Here is a 9,773-nt window from a genome sequence, read left to right as displayed (position 1 = left end):
TGTATTACTTGCATTCTTGCACAAAATGTTGAAGTCTACAAAAGGGAGATGATCTCTTAAGCATTAAAGTGACTTATTTTCTATCCATTCAGTTTCCTTTTCACCTCTAGAATCCGTTCTCAAAGAATCAAGAAAACTTTCTGAATGGAATTTATGCACAATAAAAAGCTGCATCTTGATAGTAAATTAGTATTCTAATGTACTCCCCTGAAAAAGTTCAGATGAAATCTGAAAGATATTTGTAACAAATGCTGCAATCCCAAAAAGGGAATCCATTATTCTCTTTAAAAGAAAGATGGTTTCTTGTAATATAAGCCTAAGCCACTAATCCTGAGCTCTTATACAATTATTCTCCTAGTCGCTTTCTTTGATCTTATTAGGATAATGTTTCTGGTGGAATTCAATATTAGGCATCTCCTCCTCTTCTGCCTTCTCCTTTCTCACCCTCCCCCCCCCACAGTTTCCTGCTGCCTTGTCACAAATCTGCTGCATTCAGGGCAGGGGCTCCATGGCAGCCGCTTTGCCATCTCAGTCCCTGCATGCACACAAAGCATAGCAGGTCATATTATTCTGCTTCTTGCCAGAGGAAACAACATATGTGCCCCCATCCCACCTGTCCAGGAATTGTGTCCAATGGGAAGGCAGAGCTGGGACGTGGGGTTACATGTCCTGTTCATTGTCCAGGACAAGGGTGAATTGGAGGAGATCATGCAGACCATTGGTGGAAAAGGAGCCAGCAGAGGGCCAGCCAAGGATAAATGCCCACAATGGGTCGGGTGCGGGGGGGGCATGGTGAAGTGGGTGCAGCCATGTGACAATGGTTAATTGTCCCATTCTGCCTCTAACAATAGTGACTCACAGTCTGAAAGTCAACAGCTTTTCTTGTAAAAAGAAAAAAAATATTTCAATTCATGTAGGCCAGAGTCAGATGCAAGACATTGTCCATTATATGAGGAAAAGATATATTATTATGTGGTATAAATAGTAAATAGTTTTTAAATAGTGAACATTGTACTGGTATTTCAGATTAATATGCAAAATATGAATCCTATTAGTTGCAAAAGACAAGTATTCACAAAAAGCATTAAATGCAAAATGAATACTCTAATGTAACATAAATGTTTACTCAGTATAGACTGAACATCTGATACTAATCCCAAAACATATATTTAGTATAGGTTCTGGCAACTCTTAATTATAATTTGAAAAACAAAATTCATAGCACAAATATTTTGATAAGATAGAGATAAAGAAGCTATCAAGGAAAATATATTTCTTTTGAATAGATTTATTGACATACTGTATATTTGATTCCATTTTTTAATCTACATTAACCAATAAATTGTAGAATAATATTTTTCAACTAGCTCAATCCATGAACATTCTGAGCAATTTATAAGAAAGAATAAGAAACAAACAAAAGCAATAATAAAAAATAAAAATAAATGACTCAAAGATAATAACTACCCAAATATATTAAGAACAAACGCTACACAAGTAAGGAATGTGCCAAGTCCTCTCTCAAAGTAGCATCTTCCAACAAAATATGGGTAACCATGGAGAAATCTTATTACCCTATCCATTCCCCATAACTACACCGGATGAGAGAATCTTAATAAGGTTTTGTTAAGACCAGATGTGAGAGTGCTGATGTAACTAGATGTAACTATATAGACCTTTGCAAGTGATATATAGCACTTTGAATTGAGCCTGAAACTTGTACACAATAAATGCAGCAATCTTAAAATTAATGTTAAACTGCAATGTTATGTCCCACCAACAATCCAACTCTATATTTCAGATCATTTCTAAAGACAACTCCACATAAAGTGCATTGCTGCAGCCCAGCCTATTGGTGATCAGGCAATGAGTTGCTGTTGCTGGAGTATCCTGGTCCAAGCAGATTCATAAGAGATGTACCCATCCAAGCTGGGAGATACTGTCCTGGCTATGTCTTCTACTTTAAGTCCAAGATAATCCTATAGTCATGTATCATATCCTTTTGGGAGAAGAAAATGACCCTGTTTACAATAACTACAGGAAGTGTGTTTCTGGATTGTCCAAGTGAATACTCCCAAAACACAGTTAGCCTTGTTAGGATTTAATCTGAATTTATTTGAATATCCTGTCTCCAACACCCTCCAGACACTTTAGGACTTCCCAGCTTGGGCTAGAGTTTTGATGTGCAGTTGGTTGTCATTGGCAGTCATTCCCTCTGAAACTGACAAATCACCCCTTCAACCACATATAAATAGATGTTAAATAATTCAGTCACAATATCTATCTTGCATGCCCTATCCTAAATCTTTTATATCCTTGTGACAGATAATGGCAAAGATAGTGCTTTTTAAATAAACACATTTACTTTCCCCATCTTAAAATACTCTCTAGACATCATTTGAGTTTTCTTGACAGAAGGCCAGAGTTTTAAAAAGGAGCCCCTTGCTCACTTCCTCCAAATTCCTTTAAAAGACATTTTCTGGCTTTGTACACCAACTAATTTTTTATGTCTTTCACTTTATTTCAAAGTAAAGAATTTGGTCTTTTGTTGGCTTGCAAAGTCTCAGAAATAATTAAGTTATATTTTAATTATCTAGAAAATAGCTAATGTTCTTGTTGTTGTATTAAACTAGAGAGTCCCTTTGCTCTGGCAGGGGGCATGGATCAAAGCTCATAAAAAGTGGTGTTACATCCTACTACTAATATTTTTCAGTGGCAATTTTAAGCAGTGTTTTTCTAGTGTCTGATGTAAAAGGCTGATTGTTGACTTTTCAATCTCTGATGCCAAACACTTTCACTTAAACTCTAATGAGACTTTCATCTTATAAGCATTATTTCTTAATGGACTTGGATGCGGGCAGCACATGGAAATGGATTTTCTTTTTTTAGCCATGTGCAGTGGCTGCATAATTATTAAAATTAAGTACAGATATTTCCAGATATTTTTGCCGAACTCCAATTTATATGCCATCTATTATCCATTGTGAGAGCTTGAAGGCAAAATCAGTTTCATGTACCTGCATTCTGATTTTGCGGTCTGCCATACAGTAAAAACCATATGAAATGACATAACAATGGTGTTTATTTTTATTTTTGTTTAATGGAATGGGTTTTTCTCATCTTCTCATTATATCTGCCTTGGAAAAACAGTGTCCAATGTAAATATATGACAAGAGGACTGCACAGTGACATCAGTCATACTTCTTATTTATGGGTAGTTTATTTCATTTCAATATTAACAACAAAATCTGTTTAACCCTCTTCTACAATTGCTATATTTATACCATTTAGTCTTCTGATAACTGTTTCAGAAGCATCCCCTGCTTATGTATACTATGGACTGAACACAGATTGAATAAACTAGATTCAAAATTGTCTACTGTTGCGTCCTTGGCGGGAAAACAGACACGAGAAGCAGCTGGAGTTCTCAGGTTCTTTTATTCAGCGTTCAGCTTACAGGAAGATGGCTTCAGCTCAGCCCAAACGCCTCGCAGCCCCTTATATAGGCAACTCCCGGGTAAATGGGTTACTTTTCCCGCGCCAGCACCCGCGCATGCGCACGGCGCTGGCGACAGCCTGTCTGGTCCCGGGCAGCTTTGCACCTGCCCGGGACTGCCTGCAAACGCCCGAGCCGTTTGCAAAGGCTCGGGACATAACACCCCTTTCCCCCGGGCTAAAACTACTACCAACATACAGCATTTATTTTATATAACATTTTGCTCCCCAGTGCTCCCACTGTTTACTGGCCTTTGCCTTGCCAGCAATGTTATGTAGTCTTCTAGGTACTTGGGAGATTTCTTTGCTCTCTGTGACCTTCTTAGCTGTGGGTTACTGGCATAAGTCCCCTGATTTGTGCTAGGGTTGTTGTAGTCGGGACTTGGTTCCTCGACTAGCTCTGTGTATGTTTGACCCTCTGTAGGATTTGGGGTAAGGTCAGGCCAACTTTGGGGATTGTGTGCCAGCTCTCTTGCGGGGAATGATTTGTTGGGATGCCCCCGGGTATCCTCCGTGACTGGAGTGCTGTGTGATGTGTGTGGAAAGTGAGTATGCCCCCGGGGGTGACTCCCTGGCTGGAGTAGGCGTGGATGCCTGTTGTGTGGGTAAGCTCCATGACTTCCTTTTCGGAGCAATTGCAGAATCTTGGGACGGGCCGTCTGTGGCTCCCTCAGTGGAGATGGGCAGTAACTCTTGCCCTTCCCTTTGCTCCAAAGGGTCCCCCTCCCCCCCTGGAAAAGACCCAGGAGTTTCAGCAGAAAAGTCCCGCCTAGAGCGGAGTTGGTCGATGTGCCGACGCAGGACACGACCGTTGTCCAGGGCAACCTCGTAGGAGAGAGGACCTGTGATCCTGGACACAGAAGCGGGGACCCATGTATGACCAGGCCCGTAATTGCGAGCCCAAACCGGGGCACCCACAAGTAGTTGTCTAGGTGCCCTAGGATGTGAGGTAGATGAAGGCAGTCTGTCCGGATGCAACCGGTCAAGTCTAGTAGTAAGTTGGCGCCCCCAACGAAGTTCAGCTGGAATTCTCCCTGTAGAAGTGGACGGTGTGGTGCGATAAGAAAGGAGAAAGTCAGCCAACCTGTGATGCCAGTCCCCGTAGGGGAGTCTCTTCAAGGCGTCCTTTGCGATGCGCACCATGCGTTCAGCCATACCGTTGGTGGAAGGGTGAAAGGGCGCAGATGTGGCATGACGAATCAGGTTTGCCTGTAAGAAAGCTTGGAATTCGGAGGAGGTGAATTGAGGGCCGTTGTCAGACACAATGACATCTGGCAGCCCGTGTGCAGCAAAAATCCCCCTCAGTACCTGAATAGTCTTTGCAGTGGTGGTGGATGAGACAGGCACAACCTCAAGCCATTTTGAATGGCTGTCAACAAGGACCAAGAAGAACTGGCCCTGAAAGGGCCCAGCGTAGTCAATGTGCACCCTAGACCATGGGGACTGTGTTTCCTCCCATTTATGCACAGGAGCTTGGGGCATCTCTGGGCGAGATCGTTGGCACATGTGGCATGCGTGTACCTTAGCCTCAATATCTTTATCTAAAGCAGGCCACCACAAGTGGCTGCGTGCAAGAGCCTTCATACGAACAATGCCAGGATGACCCTCGTGGAGGGATTCTAAGACCCTAGTCCTCATTGAGGTGGGAATGACAACTCTGTTTCCCCAAAGCAAACAACCCTGAGAAAGGGACAATTCGTTCCTTTTGGACCAGAAACTCTGAAACTCGGACTAGGGCAGTGCTCAGGCCACCCGGACAGGACCCAGGAGCGGACACGTGAAAGTGTGTGATCTGTACCTGTTTCAGCGGTAACATCCCTGGCACTAAGAGGAAGCTCGGGCAAGGCTTGGATTGATAGAATGTTGACAGCTGGCGCGGGGTCAGCTTCTACTACTGGCAGAGGCAACCTACTGAGGCCATCAGCATGGCCCATTTCTTTCCCAGGCTTGTGGAGTAATGAAAAATCATATGCAGACAAAAAAATAGACCACCTAAGCATGCTAGGGGAAATGATGTGGGGAGTCTGCTTACGTGTGGTAAACAGTCCCAGCAGAGGCTTATGGTCAGTGAAGACCGTGAAATGCCTGCCATATAGAAAATCGTGGAATTTTTTAATTCCAGCAACAACAGCCAGAGCCTCCCTGTCTATCTGAGCGTAGCTGCGCTCGGCAGAAGACAGTGTTCTGGAGTAGTATGCAATAGGAACCTGAGTTCCATCAGACCTGAGGTGACTCAGGACAGCTCCAACCCCGTAGGGGGACGCATCACAAGCGATGCACACAGGAAGAGACTCGTTGAAATGTGCAAGAACAATGTTAGAAGTGAGCAAGGCCTTGACTTCTTTAAAGCAAGCCTCATGTGCTTGTGACCACAGCCACACAGCTTGTTTGTCTAGTAGCCTGTGAAGAGGCTCAGCTACACTAGCTTTATGTGGAAGAAAAGAATTGTAGAAATTCAGGAGGCCTAGAAGGCCTGAAGTTCGGCCTTAGACTTTGGCCTGGGTGCTTCTAAAATAGCAGTTAGTTTGGATTCAGCAGGATGAATCCCAGCAGCATCAATTTTGAATCCCAGAAATTCAGTAGAAGGCACCCCAATCTGGCATTTGTCTTTTCTGAGCTTAAGGCCTGATTTCCTGAATCTTAACAGGACAGCCCTAAGCCTTTCAGCTAGAATGTGTGTGGAGTCTCCTGCAATCAAGACATCGTCAAAATAGGGGCAGACCCCTGGTATACCTCGTAGTGTGTTTTCCATTATGCTTTGGAAAATCCCAGGAGCGACATTCACTCCAAACTGTAGCCTTTTTACCTTAAAGGCTCCCCTGTGGGTCACAATGGTCTGAGCTATAGCAGCATCATCATCACAGGCAGCTGTTGATATGCTTGAGCTAGGTCAAGCTTTGCAAAAACACGCCCCCCCTTGAGAGAGGCCAGGATGTGACTGACCACAGGAACAGGATAGGCATGTTGCTGCAATGCCTTATTGAGTGTGCAATTGTAATCAGCACAAATGCGAATGTCCCCATTTGCCTTTAGAGGCGTGACAATGGGGGTCTCCCATGGGCTGGAATCAACAGGTTCTAGGATTCCTTGTGGGATTAGTTTGTCTAATTCAGTGTCAATCTTACTTTTTAAAGCAAAAGGGACCCTTCTTGCTTTAATCCTAATGGGAGTGACAGTGACAGTGGGGTCTAGCTTTAAGACACAGTGGTCCTTTGAATGTGCCCAGCTGGGGGCTGAAAACATCTGCAATTTCTTTGCAGACTTCCTGTAGGTCGAGTGTTTGTAAGCTATTGAGTCCTGTGACGTGTATCCCCAGGGCCTCAAACCAATCGAGTCCTATGAGACTCGTTCGTTCACCCCCTACTACTAATAAGTCTAGTGGACCTTCAAAACTCTTGTATTGCACGTTAAGGGTGGCCTCACCCTTAACACACACTCTTGAGTTCTGAAAATCTGTTAATACAATATCAGAAGGCCTTAACTTGGCCTTAGACCCACTTCTGGAACAAATCTTCCTAAATGTATGCAATGAAAAGATGGACAGGGCAGACCCTGTGTCTAGTTCCATAGATAATGGAACCCCTTGTAGCTTCACGTTGAGTGACAGCTTTTTCTTCATGGGCTTGTGTGTGCCGGTCCTACAGATGTTTCTACGCGAAGCGCAAAAACCTACCCTATTCTGGCTGGGGACTCTGGTACCCTTCAGGCGTTCTTCTTGAGGTTGTGCCTTTCCGTCGGCCCAGACACACAGCTGCAATGTGCCCTTGTTTGCCGCATGCCCGGCAGGTAGCGAGCGGAACTTGCAGTCGGTTCTCCTGTGGCGACCTCCACAGCCGATGCACTTGAGCGGAGCCGAAGAGCTTCCCTTCTGGTTTCTTCCTTCGCGGGGTGTAGACGGTCGACTTCCTCGTCCGGATCCTCCTCGGAGTTTCGTCGGACGTCTTCCTGGTGCACGGACGCACCCTCTGCACTGTTTCTGATCGGCCGCATGTTTTGACGGCGCCGCCTGCTGCTTCTTCTGCGGTGACTTCCCTTAAGGCGTCTTGGAAGGATAATTCTTCTTTTGCGAAAAGTCTCTGTTGTAGCTCTCGATGCCTTAACCCGCACACGAATCGGTCCCTCAGTCGTTCCTCGAGGTCCTTGAACTCGCAGGGCTTGGCGGCCTTCCGTAACGCGGCGATGTATTCCTTGGCTGACTCACCGGACCGTTGATCCCTCTGCTCGAAGGTGTGGCCATGAGATAACGGACACCTTGGGTGGAAGTGCTCCTTCAGCAGCTTCTTCAGGTCTGCGTAGCTTACAGACTCTACTGGAACAGGTGCTGCAAGGTTTTCTGCGATTTCGAAGGCGTCTTGGCCGCAAACGCAAAGCAGGGTGGCGCCTTCAAGCTATCTTCCCTCACTTGGTTTGCCTTGAAGTAGTTCTCCATTCTGGATACGTAGGACTCCCACCGCTCTGGATGTGAGACGTCGAATTCCGAAAGCCTTCCGATTTTCGCCATCTTCGGATCTTCAGGAGACGGGTCTATCAGCCAGCCTACCCCCGAATGCGCACCGGAATGGCGGGCAGCTGCCGAGTCGACGCCGTTCCTCTTTCGCCGCTCAGGACTCCTTGGGTAAGCTTACACTTCTTCCTTTCCAGTAGTGCAAGGCATCCCACCTTCGTCGCCAGTGTTGAGTCCGTGGCGGGAAAACAGACACGAGAAGCAGCTGGAGTTCTCAGTTTCATTTATTCAGCGTTTCAGCTTACAGAAGATGGCTTCAGCCTCGCCCAAACGCCTCGCAGCCTCTTATATAGGCAACTCCCGGGTAAATGGGTTACTTTTCCCGCGCCAGCACCCGCGCATGCGCACGGCGCTGGCGACAGCCTGTCTGGTCCCGGGCAGCTTTGCACCTGCCCGGGACTGCCTGCAAACGCCCGAGCCGTTTGCAAAGGCTCGGGACATAACATCTACTATAGCCATCAAATCTTTTTTTAAGTGTTTGCGTTGATTCCTTACCAACTACTTATACAGATGTAGTTTTGGAAACTCTCCATTTCTGGTGATCTTTTGAATCATAGCCACGATTTAAGTCATAGAAAAGGCCTCACTTTGTGACACCATCCATTTTAAGAAGTTCAGCAATATTTTTAATCTTCATTAGGATTTTGTTTCAAACATTACTTGCTTTGCAATCTTCCTTAACAGAAATTGGCATTAGTGCAGACATGCATTCATTTTTCCATTTTTAAGTCTCTCTTTGCAGTCTTGAGATGAAACTAATGGCACTGATTATATTGTTTCCATTAGACTTTGAATGTATATTATGCATGTCTTTCCATCAACACATTCCATTGCAAAGAATTATAACTTGCTTTGCTTTTGCAATTATTGGGTTGTTGTTCCTTGCTGTTGAATAAAATACATCTTTAAAAAACTAATTAAATGTAAACATTCTGAAATCTTTCCATAAAGTCATTATATGTTTTAGAAATATTTTTTTTCTTTCTAATTGTGGAAAACAAGTTTAAAAAGCTAACATCAGTATGCTATCTTTCCACCTTTTTTTTTTTTTTTTGCTTCTTCAGATACCTTTGCATACTACAATGGATATCTACCTTATTCATATCTCTAAAAACCAAGATTTTTTATCAATTTTTTCCTAACAAAAATCTAGGGGGGGGGAAGTGGAAGCATAATTAAACTTTGAATTCATGTCTCACAGACAACAGAATTTCAGATAGTCCAAACTCCCAAACACCTTGATAAAGTGGGAGATAAGTGTCTTCGCCACAAATAGTCAAAAATCAATGACTAACAATATCTATGAATGTCTGTGAATATATGAGTCAAAATTAGTAATAATTTACTACATAAATGGTAGTAAAAATAAATGGTGAGATGCATCATGTAGGGAATAACTGACCCTCATCAGGTGCAAAAATAAAGGTCTCTGAAGCTTCAAGGCAAACCTCAAGGATTAAAGAGCTCAAGCATTCAGGTATCAAGTTTGCAGCAACAGAAGGCAGACAGGAGAAATGGAAGGCAAAAGCACTACAGCACTGTTCTTTCCTGCTACAGCTGCAGGCAGAAACCTTGAGAAAGTCATCCTTCACCTCATCAGTCATGCACTGTATCCTTTCTACTCTCCTGCTAGGCCCTTTGAAATCTCTTCCTTTCCTCTCCCTCCCTCCTCTTCTGAATATTATCATGTATGTGCACAGCTCTCAGATCCTTCCTTTCAGAAGATGCCTCTCATTCACCTTAAATTTTCTCCATGGCATCCTCTGTAACAAAA

The sequence above is a fragment of the Crotalus tigris genome, unplaced genomic scaffold, assembly GCF_016545835.1.
Source record: "Crotalus tigris isolate CLP2741 ecotype Arizona unplaced genomic scaffold, ASM1654583v1 scf7180000017624.2573661763:2888555, whole genome shotgun sequence".
Lineage (NCBI taxonomy): Eukaryota > Metazoa > Chordata > Lepidosauria > Squamata > Viperidae > Crotalus > Crotalus tigris.
This window is presented reverse-complemented; position numbering follows the sequence as displayed.